The sequence below is a fragment of the Chrysemys picta genome, chromosome 4 (assembly GCF_011386835.1).
Source record: "Chrysemys picta bellii isolate R12L10 chromosome 4, ASM1138683v2, whole genome shotgun sequence".
In the NCBI taxonomy this organism is placed as follows: Eukaryota; Metazoa; Chordata; order Testudines; family Emydidae; genus Chrysemys; species Chrysemys picta.
Genome location: NC_088794.1, coordinates 150,899,456 through 150,921,345, shown reverse-complemented (window position 1 = coordinate 150,921,345; position 21,890 = coordinate 150,899,456).

Sequence of the window (21,890 nt, the reverse complement as noted above, 5' to 3'; positions counted from 1 at the left end):
CAAATCCAGCATGAGCTTTTTAAGTGGGCCCACGGTATTTCACTGCAGCCTTCCCAGATCCATGGGGTACTTGCTAAAAGCTGCAGAGGTGTACAGCACAGCTGTACTCCATTAGAACCCGCAGGCGTGTATCAAATACCTGTGTAGTTTCCGAAATCAGTTGCTGTTCTCACAAGATACACGCTGACAGGTGCCCACGTAGCTGAATCAGATCAGAGTTCCTGTTCCCATAGCATGGAGTGACAAAGGGAAAGCCACACGAAAAGCTGTAACATTTCCACAGGGTGACACACAATTGCTTGTAGTTTAGACGTTAGGCACAGGTGCCATTGATCTATTTAGTCTAAACAATTCCGCATTTCTTAGAATGCTAAGCACGCTGGATCTTAAACAATTTGCTGTGCAAAGAGCTTTCACGTTTGCATTTTTTAAAAAGTAAATGAGCAGAAGCAGCAGCATTGCGCAAAATTCTGTCTGTGCTTTGATTTCGCTTAAAGAAACCTGGCAGTTTGTTTTATTTTCCAGCCCATAAGACTCTTTTATCCAGCGTGCACAGTGCAAGTGAAAGTCTGAGCAGAGTTGCGAGAAACAGCTCTCATTGCTGATTAAAGTCACTTTCGTTTTTTGACAAAAACACAGAGGCAGCTATCAAAAGCACATTGCTCTGGCAGAGGAGAGGCCGGTATCTTTCTGTGAAAACGTTTGCTGGGGAAAGGTGTGTGCACTAGTGAAAAAACATGAGATATGGCCAGGGAGGAAATTCACAAGCACTCCTGAAAATCATTCTTGGTAGGGGGTGGGATAGTTCAATGGTTTGAGTATTGGCCTGCTAAACCCACGGTTGTGAGTTCAATCCTTGAAGGGGCCCCTTAGGGATCTGGGGCAAAATCAGTACTTGGTCCTGCTAGTGAAGGCAGGGGGCTGGACTCGATGACCTCTCAAGGTCCCTTCCAGCTCTAGGAGATGGGATATCTCCATTTATTATTATGAAATGAAAGCTGCTTGTTTCAGTTTATACTTTAATTTGTCTGTTGTTAAACATATTTATTTAAGAAATGTGTAGGGAAAATCTATTTTTGCTTTCCCTATTAACTCAGCTGGAGTTGATCACTTGTTTTTCAAACTACACATTTCTCACTTCCATCATTTATCGAGAAGTTACATTTCTTTAGACTAAATCTCCTGTTACAATTCAGGTTCATTTTAGCTGAAATGGAACTATTTGATTAAGGAAAAAGCCCTTTCCCACACATTGATCATTGGTTCAGATCATGACTAGTCCTGAATCCACCAATGCACTCCTTGTTGGTGAAACCCTTTGACCTAAATTATAACAGATGGTTTTAGTCCAAAGAAAATTAACTCCTCAAAATGTAAGTTATGCAGAAGCAGAGAACATGCATCTGAAGAGCAGGGATATCGTGGTTCAGGAGATGACCTGCTTCCTCTGAAGAAAAGAAGAAAACACGTGTTTTCAAAAGACTTCGTTTGGGTTCCTTGTGGATGCAGGGATCTGCCCAAGCTCATTGCGGGATTGGGGCTAGATCACTAGGGTTGGAAAGCCATCATGGTAGGATGTATAAAAAAATGAACTGGCCCATTGAACAAGATGCAAAGCTAAACAAATTCAGACTGGGAATATGGCACCATTTTTTAACAGGGAAGGTAATTAACCACTGGAACAACTTGCCTAAGGACATGGGTGGTGGGTCTTAAAGACCGGGGGAGGCTCTGCTGCAGCTGCTGAACCCCCAGTTGTGGGGTTTGGTGGGGGAAGTTTTTGTTTTATTATGCCCCATGCAGGTTCCGGGATAGCTGAGGAGGTGGTATGTGCTATTCAGCTTCCTGGGTTCATCAGTAATCTCCCTGGACTCCCTGGACATACCGCCTCCTCAGATGCCCCGAGTTCAATATCTAGGGGTTCCTTTTCAACAATGTAACACAGAACCGGCTTGAGCGCCCACCCAGTGACCTGGGGAAATTACACGTCACTCTCTGGGCACCTCTAAGAGGCAATTCTTCCCCTCTCGCAAGCACAGCATTAATCTGGGAAAACGGCACAAGCGGTATTCGGAAACATAAAAGCATGAGCAAGACACCCGCTCCAGAGTACACTGAGCAGCGTCCTTTGCTTCAGGTTCTTGAGTCCAACACCAAAGTTCCTGTAGTGTCCTCTCCCCCCCCTTAAAACCCCACTCATGATTGTTGTGCCTGGTCAGTGCAGACCCAGAGTTCAGAGGTGCATCTGCATGAATTCTCCTCCCACCCTGGCGGGGAGAAACCACCTTGCTCGCTCTGCCGTCCGGGCTCCCACCAGTCGCTCCCGCTGGCTGCCTTCTACTGCCATCTGCCTCTCTGCTGTGACCTCTGCAGGGCAGTCTCTTCTTGATTTTTAGCTCTTAGCAGGCTGGGCAGAAACATGGGCCCACCACAACTAATTGCAGCTCTGATTGAGCATTTAAAATAGCAAAAAGGCTCCGAATGATTTCCCAGCGCAGCTGATGACACGGCAAACAGGTGCCATGCATGGGGCCCTTTGGGAGAGAGGCTGGACTGGGAACTGCTAACAGCAGCCTCAGGAATGTCAAGGTCAGGATTTAATTGACTGGCCAGGGGTCGTTAAGAGCAGTGGATATATCCCGCTCCAGTTCAAAAATCTATCAAGAGAACTGCTCCAACCATTTATAAATGGAAGCATGTCAACCAGTTGTAAAGAATTCCCTCTGAATCTCCGCTGAATTGCATCTTCCACAAACAGTTACCTCCAGTCAAATTACTAACGCTTGCTCCTTTGACCACCAGAATGAGCAGAAAATTACCCTCCTTATATCGATGGTAAACGGGACGGAAAGCAACAACAACCCACTGCTGTGTGCAATAAACAAGCGTTTCCTTCGGCTTCATGTGGTGGTGGTCGAACCTTGCCTTCTCTGACATAAATACACGGCGGCATTTATATTTAAAAAAGCAAAACTCAAACCCTACCAGAACAAGACCCTCCACTGCACATACTTCTTCCCCTGGGGAGAGGATGCGAGAACATACAACCCATGACAGACGTTAGTCATGTTGTTTAATGCCCTACTGGAAAATGCTCAGACACTACAATGATGGGCACGGTACAAGAGCCTATATAGAATAGAATAGAAACCAGTTTAAATGTGTCTACAATAGGGATTTTTGCTGTAATTAAATCAATTTTAAATCCCTTCAATTACACCAGTGCAAGTTTTCTAAGATAGACAAGCCATGTGTCTTAGATTTTATTATAGAGTGAGTAACCCATATTCCTCAACTAACACATGTTTTCACACCTTTCCTAGGGAAGCTTATGCAATAGGCTACTCAGTGTATTCTTGTTCTACAAAATCAGTGCACATTTTCAGTTTATTAGCCTATTTTTCAGACAGGAAATACACTGACACATTTGTTAACCCTTCAGTATCATAGATGCTTGGCCATATTGCACAATGCACAAGTAGGGTGACCAGATGTCCCGATTTTATAAAGACAGTCCCGATTTTGGGGTCTTTTTCTTATATAGGCTCCTATCACTCCCCACCCACTGTCCCGATTTTTCACATGTGCTGTCTGATCACCCTAGGCACAAGAGAGGCAGTTCGTTTGCAAAAAGTTTGAGCTGAGAATCTTACCAGATCATGAAGGTGGAATGATAGTCTCCCTAGTCCTCTGTTACACTGACAATAGCATTTATAGCATCCAGTTTCAGAAGCTGTGGCTGAATCTTCACAGAAAGATCTTCTGCCCTTATAGTCAAAGGTCCTTCATGCACAACCGGCTTTTTTTGAAAATGCACTTCCAAGAACAGGAAACAGTTTTACATTGCCTGCACTGGCTGCACTGGATGGCCTGTGTGCATTAGCTTTCCCAAGGCCATGTAAGCAGAATGGAGAGCGGTGGATGTTGTACAATGTTCTTATACTTTTGGAGCCAAGTTGCAGCTTGATCCTGCCTTGTCCGGGCCCTGCTCCAACCTTGCTCAAGTCCCTGTCCAGCTCTGCACCCGCTTCCTGACCCCAGTCCCTCGGACTGACTCCATCTTGGTTTCGTCCTTTGGCCTGCACCTGGACTTTGACTCCAATCCTGATTTGGCTTGTCTATGGACTCTGACCTCAGTCCTGATCCATGGCCTGTCCCCACACCCTGGTTTCAACACTGCCCTCGGCCTGGTCCTGAGCCTATGGCTGGCTTTTACGCTTGGTACTTGTTCTCAGCCACAGCTCCAACCACTGCCTAGAACCCAGGGCCTGACACATGCCGTCCCACCTGTCCTGCAGAAAGGGAGTGATCATCATTAATCATCATCATCATCATCATGGCAAATCCCAAAAGGATATAACCTCCTTGAAGACTGAGAGCCATCAGATTGATCTCCCCTGAAGGGGGGTTCCAAAGAGGATGGAGCTCAGCTGTTCTCAGTGGTGGCAGATGACAGAACAAGGAGCAATGGTCTCAAATTGCAGTGGGGGAGGTCTAGGTTGGATATTAGGAAACACTATTTCACTAGGAGGGTGGTGAAGCACTGGACTGGGTTACCTAGGGAGGTGGTGGAATCTCCATCCTTACAGGTTTTTAAGGTCAGGCTTGACAAAGCCCTGGCTGGGATGATTTAGTTGGGGATTGGTCCTGCTTTGAGCAGGAGATTGGACTAGATGCATTCCTGAGTTCTCTTCTAACCCTAATCTTCTATGATCTCTAGCTAGGGCCTTGAGACAGCCTGGCTGGATGTTCAGTTGATGTCAGTCTTTGGCGATCTTAGCTTGCCACTTTTGGTGCCCATCTGATCCAGCTGTGTAGTGGCATTCTTTGAGTGATGGTAGGATTTAAAGAAAACAATAAGCAACTCCGTGTTACACGATGGAGTTCAGTAAGCCCTCAGCAGAGGACCTGCAAAGTTCCAGGAGCGTTCAAGAAATTCTGCATGTCACATGCCATGCTATGCAGCTACAATAAGGCCAAGACCCTCAAAGGTTTTGGCTGCCGAACTCCCATTGATTTCAATGAAATCCTGAACACCACTGAGGACCTGGGCCTAAAGGAATAATGGTAGACCTATAACTGATGTGCGGTGTGCATCTCCTGAGCAGATGATGGTCGCAGGCAGACTGGTGCACACCTGGAGTAACTCAGTGGGGGCCAGTGATCTGAGAGCAGGGCCAGCTCTAACTTTTTTGCTGCCCCAGGAAAAAAAAAGAGCGCTGCCCCGCCGTAACACCCCCCCCCCCGAGTGCCACGCCAGGCCGCCAACCCCCCCCCCCCGAGTGCCGCGCCACCCAAACCCCCGCCCCCCCCAAGCGCCGCGCCACCGAAGCCCCCAGCCCCCCAGCACCACGCCGCCGAAGCCCCCGCCCCGCCCCGTGCCGCGCCGCTGAAACAAAAACAAACAAACAAAAAACCTCGAGCGCCGCCCCACCGAACCAAAAAAACAAAAAACCCCGAGCGCCCCCTGCCACCTCAAGATTGGCCGCCCCTTCCAAGGTGCCGCCCCAAGCACGTGCTTGGTCGGTTGGTGCCTGGAGCCAGCCCTGTCTGAGAGAGCACATACCTATGTCTTTATATAATGTCAGGTTTGCCTTTCACATCATTCAGTTTCCAATAACAGGCTACAAGTCCCTGGACCAGATTCTGATCTGGGTTGTGCCAGTATAAATCCGGAGTCCCTCCTCTCCATATCTGACCTTACGTGCTGCCGCGCATATCATCTCACCAATACCCATGTTTGCCCATACTCAAGTGCCTTCCTCACTACCATCTCTAGGGTGTGTAAGCAGCACTAGGAAGAGATGATCACAAACAAATAGCCGGGAATCCTGAGAGAGCTGTAATGGGTCCTTCTCTGAACACAAACAGAAGCCCAGAGTTCCGGGAAATTCAACACTTTTTGGTTGTTTTTTCCCATGCCATGCAAAAACCGTATGGACCATATCAAAGCTCAGCTTTTGACACCCCTCCATTGACCTCAGTGGAGTGACGCCAATTAACAGCAACTGAGGATCTGGCCCTGTGTGCTCTGAAATACACCAGGGGCTTGATTCTTAACTCACGTACACCAGTGTGAATCAGGAGTGATTCCATAGAGGCCAGTGGGATTACACCAGTGCAAATGAAGGGATGTTCAGACTCAGATGCTGTTCTCATTTACATTGATGTCACACTGCAGTAGCTCCATTGGCTTCAAAATCTGGTCCACAATGCATTATACTGTAACGCAGAAAAGGAAACGGGAGATTTTTCAAACAATAGAATCTGTCTTATAGGGCGGACAACTGGCCAAATGAGCTCTGGGTCCCTTATGACACCATTCCCAGTATTTTAGACAACTTTTCTGTGTTATTTGTGGCTTTTGGTGATCTTTTGACATGATCAGACTCCACTGGTGTTTCAGTAAGCAAGAGCATATGTGAGCAGTATTTAATCTCATGTTCTCCTCCCTTCTGTTTGGAGGCCTTAAGATAGACTCATAGACTTTAAGGTCAGAAGGGACCATTATGATCATCTGGTCTGACCTCCTGCATGCTGCAGGCCATAAAACCGTCCCTACCCCTTCCCTGGACTCTGCTGTTGAAGTCCCCAATCCTGTTTTTAGTGACTGCAATCGGCAGAGACCCTCCTGCTAGAGATCCTTGCCCCATGCTACGGAGGAAGGCGAAAAACCTCCAGAGGCTCAGCCAATCTGCCCTGGAGGAAAATTCCTTCCCGACCCCAAATGTGGCGATCAGTAAGACCCCGAGCATATAGGCAAGAGTCTCCAGCCCGACCCCGTTAGCCATTATACTATTTACCCACCATTGCTTGGCTTTCCTTGACTACTATGTTTTACCATTAAACCATTCCCTCCATAAACTTATCTAACTTTATCTTAAAACCAGACAGATAATGTGTGTGTGACTCATTCAGGATGTCTACAGATTTGGGGTAGTGGTTCTAGGGGCTGTATGGCATAGAAAGAGGATAATAATAATAATTATTACTACAGGAGGGAGAAAACAGGGACAAGCAGAAATAGAAAAGAAGGCGCAAGGAAATGCTAGGAAATGTAGCTTTCTTCAACGAAGACTGGCAATTAATGAGTTGCTCTGTTTTCTTCTAGTAAAAGCTTTTCTGAAAAGCAATTCCAATAAACTATGCTTTCAAAACCACGACAGCCATCCCTTAATTGTGACTCAAGTTATCAGCTTCAAAAGGTTAAGCCATAACTTTGATGTCAGCATGGAGCTGGGTGTTTGATCTGCAAATCAGGGCATGTCAGACCGAAAGATCTGTCCACGTCCTTGCTCTGTGTGTTCAGACATCGCAGGCTGGAGTTAAACCATCGGAATTGTGTTTGGGCCTTTGTTGACCTTAAAGGGGATTTTGATGCAAATATCGACCTTTGCTTGGGCATGAGAAAGAGATAAAAGTTGGTCAGACTTTTTGGACCCACTGGGCTGAATCCTGAGTGACCTTATCTAATTGGCAATCAGAGCGTGGCTTCTGAGTGAGATCATCCTTGGAAACTAGGGCCCTGATCTAAAGCCCACTGGGAAACTCGGAATTGACTTTAACAAGCTTTGGTTCTGGCGCGTGAGGAATCCAGCACTTACACAACCCTGCACACAGGGAAATGAAAAAAAAAAACAACCCATGGGGATTCATGCTGATTTAAAAGGAGGAAAAGGACAGACTTTCCTGGCTGGAATAAGGAGGGTTGTGCTGGGATAGACAAGACTGAGACTACTTGTCTCCTAAGGAATATTATTCTCCGTAAGATCTCCCCTTTGCACACGTGTGTATGTACAGTTTGTCTGTTCATAAACTAAACATGGGATTGTAAGCATTCAGTGAGTCCGTCTTTCATTTGTACACGAGCACTTACCTCCCAGCATTATAAGGTCTGAGTTCAAGGTCTTAGGCCTTTATCTTCAACATGCTCCATGACCTGGGCCCAGGATCTCTGCAAGACCACCAAACACTCTAGGTTGGAGACCGTAGTCAGAAACTCCATCCCCAGTGGAACTCTCCATTATAAGGTAAAACTCCTCAGTGCAGGAGAGAGAACTTTCTCAGGGGGCCACGCTGAGACTGCGGAATGAACTCCCCCAGGTACTAAAGCAGGGGTGGGCAAAGTTTTTGGCCTGAGGGCCACATCGGGGTTCTGAAACCGTATGGAGGGCCAGTGTAATGTATGAAATTGCTCCCTGTAGGAATGTGCTACTTACAGTGTACAGTCCTGGTGCTCTGTAAGTAGCACATTCCTATGGGGGAGCAATTTAATACACTACATTCAGCGGCTCTTGCAGCCTCGCTGCCCGGCAGGAGCTCGCAGCCCCGCCACCCAGAGCGCTGGCGGTAGGGCCGGCTCCAGGCACCAGCTTCTCAAGCAGGTGCTTGGGGCGACCGCTCCGGAGAGGGGCGGCACGTCCAGGTATTCGGCGGCAATTCGGCGGACGGTCCCTCACTCCACCTGGGAGTGAAGGACCTCCCGCCGAATTGCCGCTGCAGATCGCAATCGCGGCTTTTTTGTGTGTGTGTGTTTTGGCTGCTCGGGGTGGACAAAACCCTGGAGCCGGCCCTGGCTGGCGGCACGGCGAGCTGAGGCTGCGGGGGAGGGGCCAGGGGCTAGCCTCCTGGGACGGGAGCTCAAGGGCCAGGCAGGATGGTCCTGTGGGCCAGATGTGGCCCGCAGGCCGTAGTTTGCCCACCTCTGTACTAAGGCGACCATTGCAAACCACACCACTTTCTGCTCCAAGTGCAAGACTTATTTCTTTGACCTGCCTTCTCTAATACAAACACAGAGCAACGGGATACAGGAGAACCTCAGAGTTATGAACTGACCAGTCAACCACACAGCTCATCTGGAAGTACACAATCAGGCAAAAAAAAGGACCAAAAAAACAAACAAACCCAAACCTAAACAATACTGTATTAAACGTACTACTAAAAAAATAAAGGGAAAGCAGCATTTTTCTTCTGCATAGTAAAGTTTCACAGCACTATTCAGTCAAAGTTCAGTTGTAAACTTTTGAAAAAAAACAACCATAACATTGTGTTCAGAATTACGAACAACCTCCATTCCCGAGATATTCGTAACGCTGAGATTCTATTGTAGTTATATGAAAAACAAAACATCCCGCCTGTAACCCACACACCTCCCGGGTGTGGTGCTCTGTCCCCTCTAGTGGCACCGAGACCACGTAGAGATCAATGAGTCTGCTACAGCCTTAGCTCAGGGCCACTTGGCTTTTAACTCATGCAGTAGAGACTCATGCATTTAGCTTCAAAGGTCGCAGGTGTGATGCTGATGTTACACACTGTGATGCTGTCAGTGTTACACACCTGCTACCAAACCAAGACACTCCGCTGCCCATGCTTCTCCCTCTGGGGAGGGGTTGAGAGAACTAACACCATGTGAAAGATGTTGTGCAATCTATAGGCTGACAATTGTTTGCAGAAAGGGTTTGTTGAACAATTACAAATGTGGCAAAACCACAAATTTTACAGACACAACTTTTGATAAGAAGCAAGGACTCAGCCTTGTGAAGCTCACCCTGTGGTGTGAGTCATGGGTTGTTCATTATTAGTTCCCGGACTGGAGATCAAAAGTCCCAGCTGTATAAAGAACCATCTGCGCTGCCCGGCGTGGGTTCTGGCTCTGATTCTGAGCCAGTTACCCAGGGGAAAACCCAGCTGTGGGTTTTGAAGGATTGACACCTGCTGGAGGCCTATTTGGAGTTGGGGTGACCTCTGGTAGGCTTAGTAACATGAGTGTAGGTTGTTTTAATATGTTTTCTCTGTAATGCTTCACCTTAAGAATAAATGTGCCGGCTTAGAAAGAGCTGTGGTGTACCTTATAACTCTAGGCCATTATACCGGTCATACCATCTGGAGAGAAAGCAAAGTGCAGATGCTGGCCTGGTTAGTCAATCTGGCTTGCTGGGGATATCACGATGTAGGGCAGGGAACTGTGTAGCCTTTAAGATCCCTCCCAATCAGGAGGGAGAGAGACATGAGTCTCCACCCACGAGAGGTTACAGCTGGGAACCAGGAGCCTAAAGTGAGTGCCCGTGAAGGTCCACGGGGGTGGGGGGGAGATACAGGATACAGTTTCCCTGATCTGTAACAGTAGCATCGGAGAAATAAAAACTATTGATTTTAACTTCACTTATACCAACCATTGTAATCTCCCCTGCTCTATGGAGGTCAGCTATCCTGTTTCTTATGGGAAGTCCTCTCAAAGCAGCACATAAAAATTCTCCTCACAGGAGTGAGCTACCATGAAAGCAATGATGATTTCATGTGTCCGATTTCCCTTGCTTTCCCACTATTTGACAACTGTGAGGTAGAAGCAACTTGTCTGCATCTTGCATGCAGTCTCTCTCTCTCTCTCTCTCTCTCTCTCTCTCTCTCTCTCTCTCTCTCTCACACACACACACAGAGTTTTCCTTTTATCTGTAGGTCGTCTTCACCTGAGACATTAGCTACCCAAATTCACAGAAGGGGCACTAACAAGCTATTTTCCAAACCAATTCTGCATATTTTTAAAATTGCTGAAGTTGCTGCAAAGCATTTGCTTATAAAAAATGGCCTTTCGACCTAAAGGAAAAAAATTATGTTGTTCAACATTTTCCAGCGTGGTTATCTTTAAAGCAAGTTCTCTTCAACAATCTTTGGGTCTCTGGTTTTGAACCAGACCGAACACATTGTTTTTTTTTACTGAAAGCGGTTTTTAAAAAACAAAATGTTTTTAAGCTTTCGTTTTTGGGAGAGAACACACAAGATTCACTGGAAGGTTTGGAAAAAGTTACATTTAAAAACAAACTTTCTTTGAAAATCAATTTCCATTTTTATCGGTAGCTTTGCTGTCTTCCTGGCCCTCCGTCTGCATCGTGGTGTTGCACTCCAGCCAATGCTCTCAGATATCAGGATGCAATTGAAACATCAAAATCTTGCCCCGTGAGCATCAACCAGCCTTTCTACTTTTCTTAGTGACTCAGGGCCAGACGTCCCTCACCCATCCAGTAACGTACGCGCACGGGGCAGTAAGGGGATATAAAGTGTCTTCTTATTACCTTAAAAAGCGACAAAGAGTCCTGTGGCACCTTATAGACTAACAGACGTATTGGAGCATAAGCTTTCGTGAGTGAATACCCACTTTGTTAGACGCATGATTACCTTGTGCCGGCTGCTCATGCCCATTGGTAGCAGTGCAGGGTAAAAGCAGACTCGGCCTGGTACTAAATCCCTTTCTGAATGGGTGGATGGCCCTTCTCCTTCCCTCCCCCCATAAAGCCCTCACACCAGTTAGCACAGTTGAGTGGGCACAAAGGGAGAAGAAATCTGCACCGGGCAGAGGGTTGGGACCGATTACTTCCACCTCCTCTGCACACTGGAGACCCAGGAACCAGTTTGTGACTCTCCCAGTCAATGGCCGGTCTCTGTTCTACTCCTGTGGCAGCTTAACACATGCAGCCCTTGACTGGGGGCTCGTGACAAAGACCCTGAAGAGCTTTATTTAGACAGTGGTAATAGCATAAGAGCACTGGGGATGGACTGGGAGAATTATCTATCTAACCTAGGCAGTCATCTGAGCACGTTTCCCTTTTCTCTGTTTGTGTCATTTGCAAAAAACCCTAAAACCCAGCAACTCCCCACCAAAATTGAAAGTATGCTGGGCACAAGACTTCTTCTTTGGCTATCCCTCGATGCGAGGATGATTTTTGCCGAGGGGGTTCATTGGTGAGTTTTTAAGTGACTGAGGCGTTCAATTCTTGCCCTGCAGATTTTCCCACAGAAGTGACAGGTGTGATCTTGGAGGAGTCATAGTTGTTGGCTGGAGCGTTGTGCCCTTTCTTTCCTCCTTTGTCACGTCTCTGTCTCATGAGCACGTCTGCTCTCCTCAAAGTGAGCTGTGGCTTGGCGTATGGTGTGGCGCCAGCACCGTGTTCTCTTCCTCACTGAGTCCTCCCAGTTCGTTGGACTGATGCCTCCCTTTTTAAGGTGTTCTTTCTGTACGTCTTTGAAACGCTTCCGCTGCCCTCCGCGAGCCCTTCTTCCCTGACTTAACTGAGAGAAGAGCACTTGCTTCGGGAGGCGAGTGTCAGGCATAACACAGTGGCCAGCCCAGCGGAGTTGGTGTTTCATGACCTGTGCTTCTACACTGCTGATGTTGACTGCAGAGAGAACGCGGATGTTAGTGTGTCAGTCTTCCCAGCTGATCCTGAAAATTCTCCTGAGCTAGCGCTGCTGGAACCACTCCAGCCGCTTGAGATGTCGTCTGTAGGTTACCCAGGTCTCACATCCATAGAGAAGGGTGGGGATGACAACTGCCTTCAGCTCCCTATCATTGAAGACTCGTTGAGTGGTCTTCCAAAGGATGTGCTGGCACAGAGGATCCTGTATTCAATTTCTGTGACAATGCTGGCTGTTTAGGAGAGGTGGCTGTCAAGGTACGGAAAATGGTCCACATTTTCCAGGGGTTCTCCGCCGATGGTGATTTGTGGAGTACGAAGAGTAGTTTGTGCAGGTGAGGGCTGGTAGAGTACCTTGGTTTTCCTGATGTTGAGAGAGAGACCCAGGCTGTGATAGGCATCTGCAAAAAGATTTAAGGTGCTTTGCAGGGCAGCCTCTGTGTGTGCAAGAATGACACAGTCGTCTGAATACTGAAGGTCAGTGTTGCCAATCTCGGGATCTTAGATTTTGTTTGGAGACGCCAAAGATTGAGGACTTGGCCATCCATATGATACTTAATCCCGATTCCGTCAGGAAGGCGGTTGCATATCAGAATCAGGGCAAGGTAAATGGAGAAGAGTGTTGGAGCAATAACACAGCCCTGCTTGGCACCAGTGGATGACGATGAATGGTTCGGTCTCTGAGCTGTTGCAGAAAATGGTGGCAGTCATCCCATCATGGAGTATGGAAATGAATTTCTGTGGACAGCCAAACCCACACAGCATCTTCCACAGGGTATCACAACTGATAGAGTCAAAGGCCTTGGTTAGGTCGATGAATGCCATGAACAATTCCTGGGGTTGCTCTCTGCACTTCTCCTGAATCTGTTGTGCCACGCAGATCATGTTGGTTGTGCCTTGGGATGGCCTGAAGCCACACTGTGATTCGGGGAGGAATTCCTTGGCAAGAGGGAGGAGGTGGTTTAGTAGGATCCAGGCAAGAACCTTCCCTGTAATGGAGAGGAGGGCAATACCTCTGTAGTTCCCGCACAAAGATGTGTCCCCTTTCTTGAATATTGTAACAATGTTGTGCGTTGTAAAGTCAGGTGGAATTTCTTCGCCGGTCCAGATTTTGTCAAGGAGTTGGCAATGTTTGTTCTGGAGCATTGTTCCACCTGCTTTAAAACCCTCAGCTGGGATGCCGTCTGGGCCTGGTGCCTTGTGATTTTTTTGTCTGTGTGACGGCACACCGGACTTTCTCAGAAGATGGGGGATCAGCAAAGTGTTCCCTTGCAAGTACCTGCCCCTCAATGTACCTAATAGCTGTCTCCTGGGCACAAATTTTCAGGGGTGATTTGCATCTCAAAACAAGTTGGCCGGCTTCTTTGGAAATCTTCCACGTTGCATCTCTGTTCTGCCGTAGCCAGTGCTGTTTGGCTCTGGGAAGCTGACATTAATGGCCTCCACTATTGCAATTCATGTGATGCACCCTACTGTATATTGCAGTATATCCAGCCCCTTTCCCCCGGCACAGTGTATTCTAAGGCCAGGGAAATGCTAGAACAGTGCACAGGATAATCTATCAGAAATCAATTCCATGGTCTAAGTGTAATTGATCATTAAGTGTAGCATATCAGTTCAGGTTGCTTATTGAATTAAAATGAAACTAATATGGTTGTAAGCAAGACTGAACAAACAAGATCATTAGGCAGCTAAACAGATCGTCAGCCACACATTTTGCATTGTTAAAATTATTGAGTTAGGATTATTAAAACTACCGGCGAGATTCAATCCCTTTATCAAACTGGATTGTCAGGCAGGCCCTTGGTAATCATTTGGAAATTGGGAGGCACACGACTGCTTTATCAGTGGAAAAGGAAAAAGCTTTATCAACTCTTTCTTACCAAATCTTTTTGTGTGTGTGTGTATGTATACTGCATACTTCATACTAAGGAGGCAATGAAGTATTACCACCTGCTACAGTCCTGTAGCCGCAATGAAAGAGATGGTTATTTTTACTCTTCTTGATTTCGTTTATTAAATACAAGTGAGATTTCTTTGATTAACATTATAGTAAAGTAGTTATAATATAGCATTCTCCCAGGGCTGCCTCTAATTACCCCCAAATATCCTCAGCTTTGAAATTTCTCCATATAAATATCCCTAAGATCTAGCAAATGCTACTTTTGAGTTCAATCTGAGACAGCGTGAGCAGCTTTTTTCTCAAGTATGGCTGAGTGGGAATTCCTCTTTGTGATAAGATACAGTACAAACTGCAGAAACGAAATTACATAGCCGTCTACTGTGAAGATTTTACTCTCTCTTGTGTTGAAATTCAAACCAAGACATTTACAAGACAGTTATCCTGAATTTGGAATTTTTTTGACAATTTCTCTAGAGCACTTATCTGCAATAGCACAATCTTTACATGTGAGCTTCTTGGTCCAGAGCCATTTGGGAATGGACATTTGAGATCACGTTAATAAATACACCTCTACCTCGATATAACACTGTCCTCGGGAGCCGGGCCGGCTCCAGGGTTTTTACCGCCCCAAGCGGCGGAAAAAAAAAAAAAAGCCACGATCACAATCACGATCGGTGGCACTCCAGCGGCAGCTCCACCACACCGCTTTCTTCTTCGGCGGGAATTCGGCGGCAGGTGCTTCCCTCCGAGAGGGACCCACCGCTGAATTGCCGCTGAACAGCCCAACATGCCACCCCTTCCCCTTGGCCGCCCCAAGCACCTGCTTGCTGGGCTGGTGCCTGGAGCCTGGAGCCGGCCCTGCTCGGGAGCCAAAAAATCTTATTGCGGTATAGGTAAAACCACGTTATATCAAACTTGCTTTGATCCGCCGGAGTGCGCAGCCTCGCCCCCCTGGAGCACTGCTTTACCGTGTTATATCCGAATCGTGTTAGATCGGGTCGTGTTAGATCGGGATAGAGATGTATAATTGAAACAACCAGAAAAATGCTTGTTGGAGTGCGACTGGAGCAATGATAGCTACAGGAGAGAAGTTAATTTAGCCAACTCCGTTCCCTACAAATAAAGTATCTTTGTTAGCAAGCTAAAGAGGAATACCCCACCATACTCCCGGAAAAGAGCTGGCGATAAATAGAGATGTGCTTTTCTTTTTTAAATGAAACTTCTGCTTTTAAATCATAGTAAGTAGCTAATCTATAATTTCTTTTAGAAATACTTTATAAAATATGACTGTTTTAAATTTCACTGTGGTGTATCATACTGTGCATTTTAAACAGCTGTGTTTTGTAAATATACTTACTGTGGCACTTTAATATACTCCTATGTGCTTGTGGAGGCAAGAACAGCTGTATTTTCGAACTGTTTTAAAACTCTGAGCAGATGTCGCCCCTTGCAAGAAGGCAGCTCCCTGCAAATCATCCCCTATTGTGAAACACAGACACATAGACCTCATGGAAAAATTCTACAAAATTCTACTCTTAGATTTCTCGTCTTCTACCTGAAACAAAATTTGTGACATGACCAGATTAGACGCAGTGGGCCAGATTCTCCTCACACATTCTCCGGGTTGAATCAGGAGAGACTCTGCGGAAGTCAAGGAAGTTACACTGCTGTAAACATATCATAAGGCCCTGATCCTGCAAAACACTTAAGAAACCTCATGGAAGTTAAGGGGATGTTCATGTGCTTTAAATTATGTGTGTGGTTCAGTGCTCTGCTGAATTAAGGCAAATATGAGAAAAGGATCAGGCCAGACTCTGTATCACTGGTGGCAAAATTGGCTGCTTATTTTGAGCATCAGATAATTATACAGCATCGTTACTGTTAGCCCTGTAGCATAAAGCTACAGAGGACAGGGAGCTTGCTACTACCATCTGTTGTTGAATCATAGAAGATCAGGGTTGGAAGGGACCTCAGGAGGTATCTAGTCCAACCCCCTGCTCAAAGCAGGACCAATCCCCAACTAAATCATCCCAGCCAGGGCTTTGTCAAGCTGGGTCTTAAAAACCTCTAAAGATGGAGATTGCACCACCTCCCTAGGGAACCCATTCCAGTGCTTCACCACCCTCCTAGTGAAAAAGTTTTTCCTAATATCCAACCTAAACCTCCCCCACTGCAACTTGAGACCATTGCTCCTTGTTCTGTTATCTGGTACCACTGAGAACCGCCGAGCTCCATCCTCTTTGGAACCCCCTTTCTCTTCTGCAGACTAAACAATCCCAGTTCCCTCAGCCTCTCCTCATAAGTCATGTGCTCCAGCAGCCCCCTAATCTTTTGTTGCTCTCTGCTGGACTCTTTCCAATTTTTCCACATCCTTCTTGTAGTGTGGGGCCCAAAACTGGACACAGTACTCCAGATGAGGCCTCACCTGTGCTGAATAGAGGGGAATGATCACATCCCCTGATCTGCTGGCAATGCTCCTAGTTATACAAAACGCCGGAGGAAGAACAGACAAGAGCTGAGAAACTACTTAAAACTCCAGATAGACAAAAGCTCCATAGGGTAACAGATATCTGCCACCATTTATTGGTAAATAAGGGAATCAGAACTATAGTGAGAGTTCATTTGCATAAGCTTTCTACCCAGAATTCCTTCCTTCTGTCCAGACACTCAGCTAGTCACCATGCCTGTACACAAACTCCAGATGGGCTGGGTGGTGGGACTGAAGGACTCTTTATAGGGTTTTCAGATGCTATTGATTCTCTTCTAGTAAACATTTTGGGAAGAGACGGGAACAAGTGCGGCGAACTTTTGACACAGTGTTTGGCTGAAGCTGCGGTGGGTAACAGTAGAGCTGAGGGAACTGTACTGCTCACCACCAACCAAAAGCACTGTAGGCTCAGGATAAGATCTGGCAGCCTTTCCCCCTACTTGTTGGAGAATCCGAGACAGTGGACTACTCTACCCGCTGACTCTGAACTGTGAGCAGGGTGTGGGGGAAGAGGGAAGTGATGTTAAAGGGACACTTGTCCATCCGATATCTGCACCATGGGTGGTGAGCTGAGGTCGAAGGGCCATTGCCAAAGGTACCATGAGGTTTGGGGATAGCTTATGTTTTTAAATATCATTGGTGTGTTTCCCCAAACTGATGCTGTGTGCTCTTCCCCCTAAAAAGACCTTTGTTTTATACACAGGCTCAGTGCTTTTGAGAGGGGAAGTACTGGCAGTTAAAGGTGCCCAGGGAACGGATTTAGCTTTGGGCAGGTTTCTGAGTTGAGGCTCAAGTCCATGTGTTGGTTAATTTTAGGAGGAACCCCTAGACATTTGAGCCCAGCCTTTGTTACTGCTGACAACCCTTGGCTGAATAGGCTAGTTACAAGAATCCAGTGCTGTGCCACCAGCTGCCTGATTATAAGGACCATCCCTGCAAGCCCTCCTGTGGGTAATGCTTACTACCAGGACGTCCCATTGAAACCAGTGGGCCAGATCCTGGGCTTCATTAGGGCAGCTTTGAGCTGCTCCATCAGTACAAGATGGCCCTGCAGCTACATACATGATTTCTTTAAAGGGGGATCTTCAGGAGCTAGCAAGTCACTGTAGTAGTTTGTGTGCTCCTGTGGTCAAAGGAAAAGGGGACATAGTTTTGGCATCCCTGATCCCCCTCTGGTCCCTGGCTGTGATAAACCCCCTTCAGGGGGAATGGGCTGGCACAGAGTGACCTCAGGATTGTGGGACTGCAGAGGCAACTTATAATTACCAGGGCAAGGTGATCTGTCTCTTAAAGAGATTGAAGCTTTGGTCTCTTAGCAAAAATTAGTGAATTACCATTGTGGGTTAGCATTAACTCTGCTTACTGCATCTCAGTGTTCAATTTACTAAATAAAACAGGTGATTATTATACAACAAAACAGCCATTTGCAAGTGCCCTCGTCACATGCAACAAATGGAAAGTGTTTGCCTCTTTTTCTTTTCAGAGGATTAATAAATCTGGTATATAAGAATTATTTTAAACCAGTGCTCAGAGTTTAGTAATTTACCAGCATTGACCTTCCTCACTGCAACTGGATTTTATTTAATCAACTCAAATTACTTCTAGCAATTCTTAACTTGTTCTCATTAGTTGCTCTTCCAAATTAATTAACATCCGAACTCCCTTGTTATCCTCAAATAGTTATGGAAGAAGGCTGAGAGTTTGGCTATCTGTGCTGGTGTTAATAGTTGTCTCTGCTTTCTGAGATGCTTGAAGTGAAGCAGATTTCTTTCCCAGCATTATGAAAAATAAGGAAGTGGTTTCCTTTTGCTACCTTGTGCTGTGATCTCTTTCAGAGGCTGGGTTTTCAGGTAACGTTTAAAACAGTGTTTTCTTACAAGTTCCCGTTCAAACTGTTCTTTTGCTCTGTTGGGGCAGACTCACTGGCAAGATGAGAACTGAGTTGGATGCACCAGAGAAAAGTCCGTAACCACATGGTTCCCATTGTATTTTGAGTCCAAATGTCTGTCTGCAAGTCTTCCAGCAGTCCTCTCAGTGCCAACACCGGGTTCAGACCAAGCATGGAACATTTCAGCTTAGCAGGAATTTTTTCGGAAAGTTATGAGCAATTGAAAAAAGCAGTGCTAGGATGGAGGTGGTACCATGCCCATTACCTACTGATACTACATAGTGCAGGTGTGTATTTTGTGCCTCTTTCTATGTATATCTCCCTGGGGTGAACGTACAGAGGGAGAGAATACTTGATGGGGTGATGTACTACAAAGGCTTTCTTGGTATGTGTTTGAGATGGCTGTAGTGCCATGGGTGGCGAAGCATTCAGTGAGTTTTGAAGGTCACCCCAAAGCAGTACTGATGAAACCTCTATACCGCCCCACACCATTGGGCATTCTGCCTGTGTCACATACGTTACAGATCACCTAGTTTAGGAGTTAAACCAAATTGTGTTTATATGTTTTCCCTCTGGCTGGAAAGGCAGGTGCCTTAGTTACGAGGCACTTGGTCTAAAGCTGATTCATGTCCCTGGGAGTCTTTCCACTGATTCCAATGGGCTTTAGATGAGGCTCCAGGGAGATGACTATACAGGGCTTCTAGCCACATAACCTTCCAAAAGGACCTAAGAGAGCTTTCCCAGACCTAGAAATGTAGTGACTTTAAAACCTATTACCCTGGCATCTTCTTATAAAAAGCTACTTATTAATTAATGGAGATATCCTACCTCCTAGAACTGGAAGGGACCTTGAAAGGTCATTGAGTCCAGCCTCCTGCCTTCACTAGCAGGACCAAGTACTGATTTTGCCCCAGATCCCTAAGTGGCCCCCTCAAGGATTAAGCTCACAAGCCTGGATTTAGCAGGCCAATGCTCAAACCATTGAGCTATCCCTCCCTCAAGGGATTATTACAGTACTCGGAGTTGGTCCTGCTTTGAGCAGGGGGTTGGACTAGATGAACTCCTGAGGTCCCTTCCAACCCTGATATTCTATGATTCTATGATTATTGACGATGATTTCATACCAGAGGTTTTGTTATGGATCTGACGTACATATCGTGTAGAGCTGCGAAGCTGTGCCATGAAAACTGCCTGTCAGAAATCGGCAACTATCCCCTGAGCGACTAGCTGCCAAGGCAATGCCTCCTGACTGGATGGGCATGTCAGTCTGCACACAGAGAAGTCGATACCCAAGTCAGGCAAACTGGGCTGTCTGTTGGCCCTGCCGGCCCCTAGGTGCAGCTCCTTAGAGGGATTTAGGAGTTAACTCCCTTTGAGTTAGGGACCAGATCTAGGGTTGCCAGCGTGGTAATATTTAAAAACCAGGAACTCCAGCAGGATTGCCAAACCCTCCCCTGCCCCGCCTCTTCCCCCCAAACCCCCACCCTGCCCTGCCTCTTCTCCTGAGGCCCAGCCCCATATCCACTCCTCTGCCCCCCTCCCCATGTCACTCGATGCTTTTCCCCTCCCTCCCCTGCCGCCCAGGTCAGGAGGGACTTGCCTGTGGTGCCGGGGCTGGGAGCTGCAGCTGCCTGTCGAAGGTAGGAGGCAGCCCCTCTGAGTAGGGGCTTGAACGGTGATGCCTCCCTGCCTCCCCCACTCGCAGTAACCGGACTTTGGGTGTCCAGTCAGTAGATCTGACCAGACACTGTCAGGTCCCCCTTTCGACTGGACTTTCAAGTCAAAACACGGGCACCTGGCCACCCTAATCAGATCCTCACCTGGAACAAATTTGGCCTAGCTCTTGTAAAGTCTATGGAGCTCTGCTGATTTACATTAATAGAGGATCTGGCTGTAGGCACATAAACATCTTTGAGGATCTGGGCCCTATAGCTGGTCTACACTGGAAATGTACATCGGCATCCTGTGTCTCACAGGGGTGTGAAAAAATCCACGCCACTGAGAGACAGAGTTAAGCTTGGTGGAGAAGAAGGTGATCAGGAACAGTCAACATGGATTCACCAAGGGCAAGTCATGCCTGACCAACCTGATTGCCTTCTATGATGAGATAACTGGTTCTGTGAATATGGGGAAAGTGGTGGATGTGATATATCTTGACTTTAGCAAAGCTTTTGATACGGGCTCCCACAGTATTTTTGCCAGCAAGTTAAAAAAGCATGGATTGGATGAATGGACTATAAGGTGGATAGAAAGCTGGCTAGAGCATTGGGCTCAACGGGTAGTGATCAACGGCTTGTTGTCTAGTTGGCAGCCGGTATCAAGCGGAGTGCCCCAGGGGTTGGTCCTCGGGCCGGTTTTGTTCAAGATTTTCATTATGATCTGGATGATGGGATGGATTGCACCCTCAGCTAGTTCATGGATGATAATAAGCTGGGGGAAGAGGTAGATATGCTGGAGGGTAGGGAAAGGGTCCAGAGGAACCTAGACAAATTGGAGGATTGAGCCAAAAGAAATCTGAGGTTCAACAAGGACAAGTGCAGAGTCCTGCACTTAGGACAGAAGAATCCCATGCACCCCTACAGGCTGGGGACCGACTGGCTAAGCGGCAGTTCTACAGAAAAGGACCTGGGATTACAGTGGATGAGAAGCTGGATGTGAGTCAACAGTGTGCCCTTGTTGCCAAGAAGGCTAATGGCATATTGGGCTGCATTAGTAGGATCATTGCCAACAGATCAAGAGAAGTTATTATGCTCCTCTATTCAGCACTGGTGAGGCCACATCTGGAGTATTGTGTCCAGTTTGGGGCCCCCCACTACAGAAAGGATGTGAACAAATTGGAGAGAGTCCAGTGGAGGGCAAATTATTAGGGGGCTGGGGCACATGACTTATGAGGAGAGGCTCAGGGAACTGAGGTTATTCAGTCTGCAGAGGAGAAGAATGAGGGGGGATTTGCTAGCAGCCTTCAACTACCTGAAGGGGGGTTCCAAAGAGGATGGAGGTTGGCTGTTCTCAGTCAGGGCTGGCTCTACCATTTTTTCCACCCCAAGTGCAAAAAAAAAAGCCTCCCGGACTGTGCCACCCCAAGAATGGATGGAATGCTGCCCCTTACCATGTGCCGCCCCAGGCACGTGCTTCCTCCGCTGGTGCCTGGAGCCAGCCCTGTCTCAGTGGTGGCAGATGACAGAACAAGGAGTAATGGTCTCAAGTTGCAGTGGGGAGGTCTAGGTTGGATATTAGGAAACACTACTTCACTAGGAGGGTGGTGAAGCACTGGAATGGGTTACCTAAGTAGGTGGTGGAATATCCATCCTTAGAGGTTTTTAAGGCCCAGCTTGACAAAGCCCTGGCTGGGATGATTTAGTTGGGGTTGGTCCTGCTTTGAGCAGGGGATTGGACTAGATAACCTCCTGGAGATCACTTCCA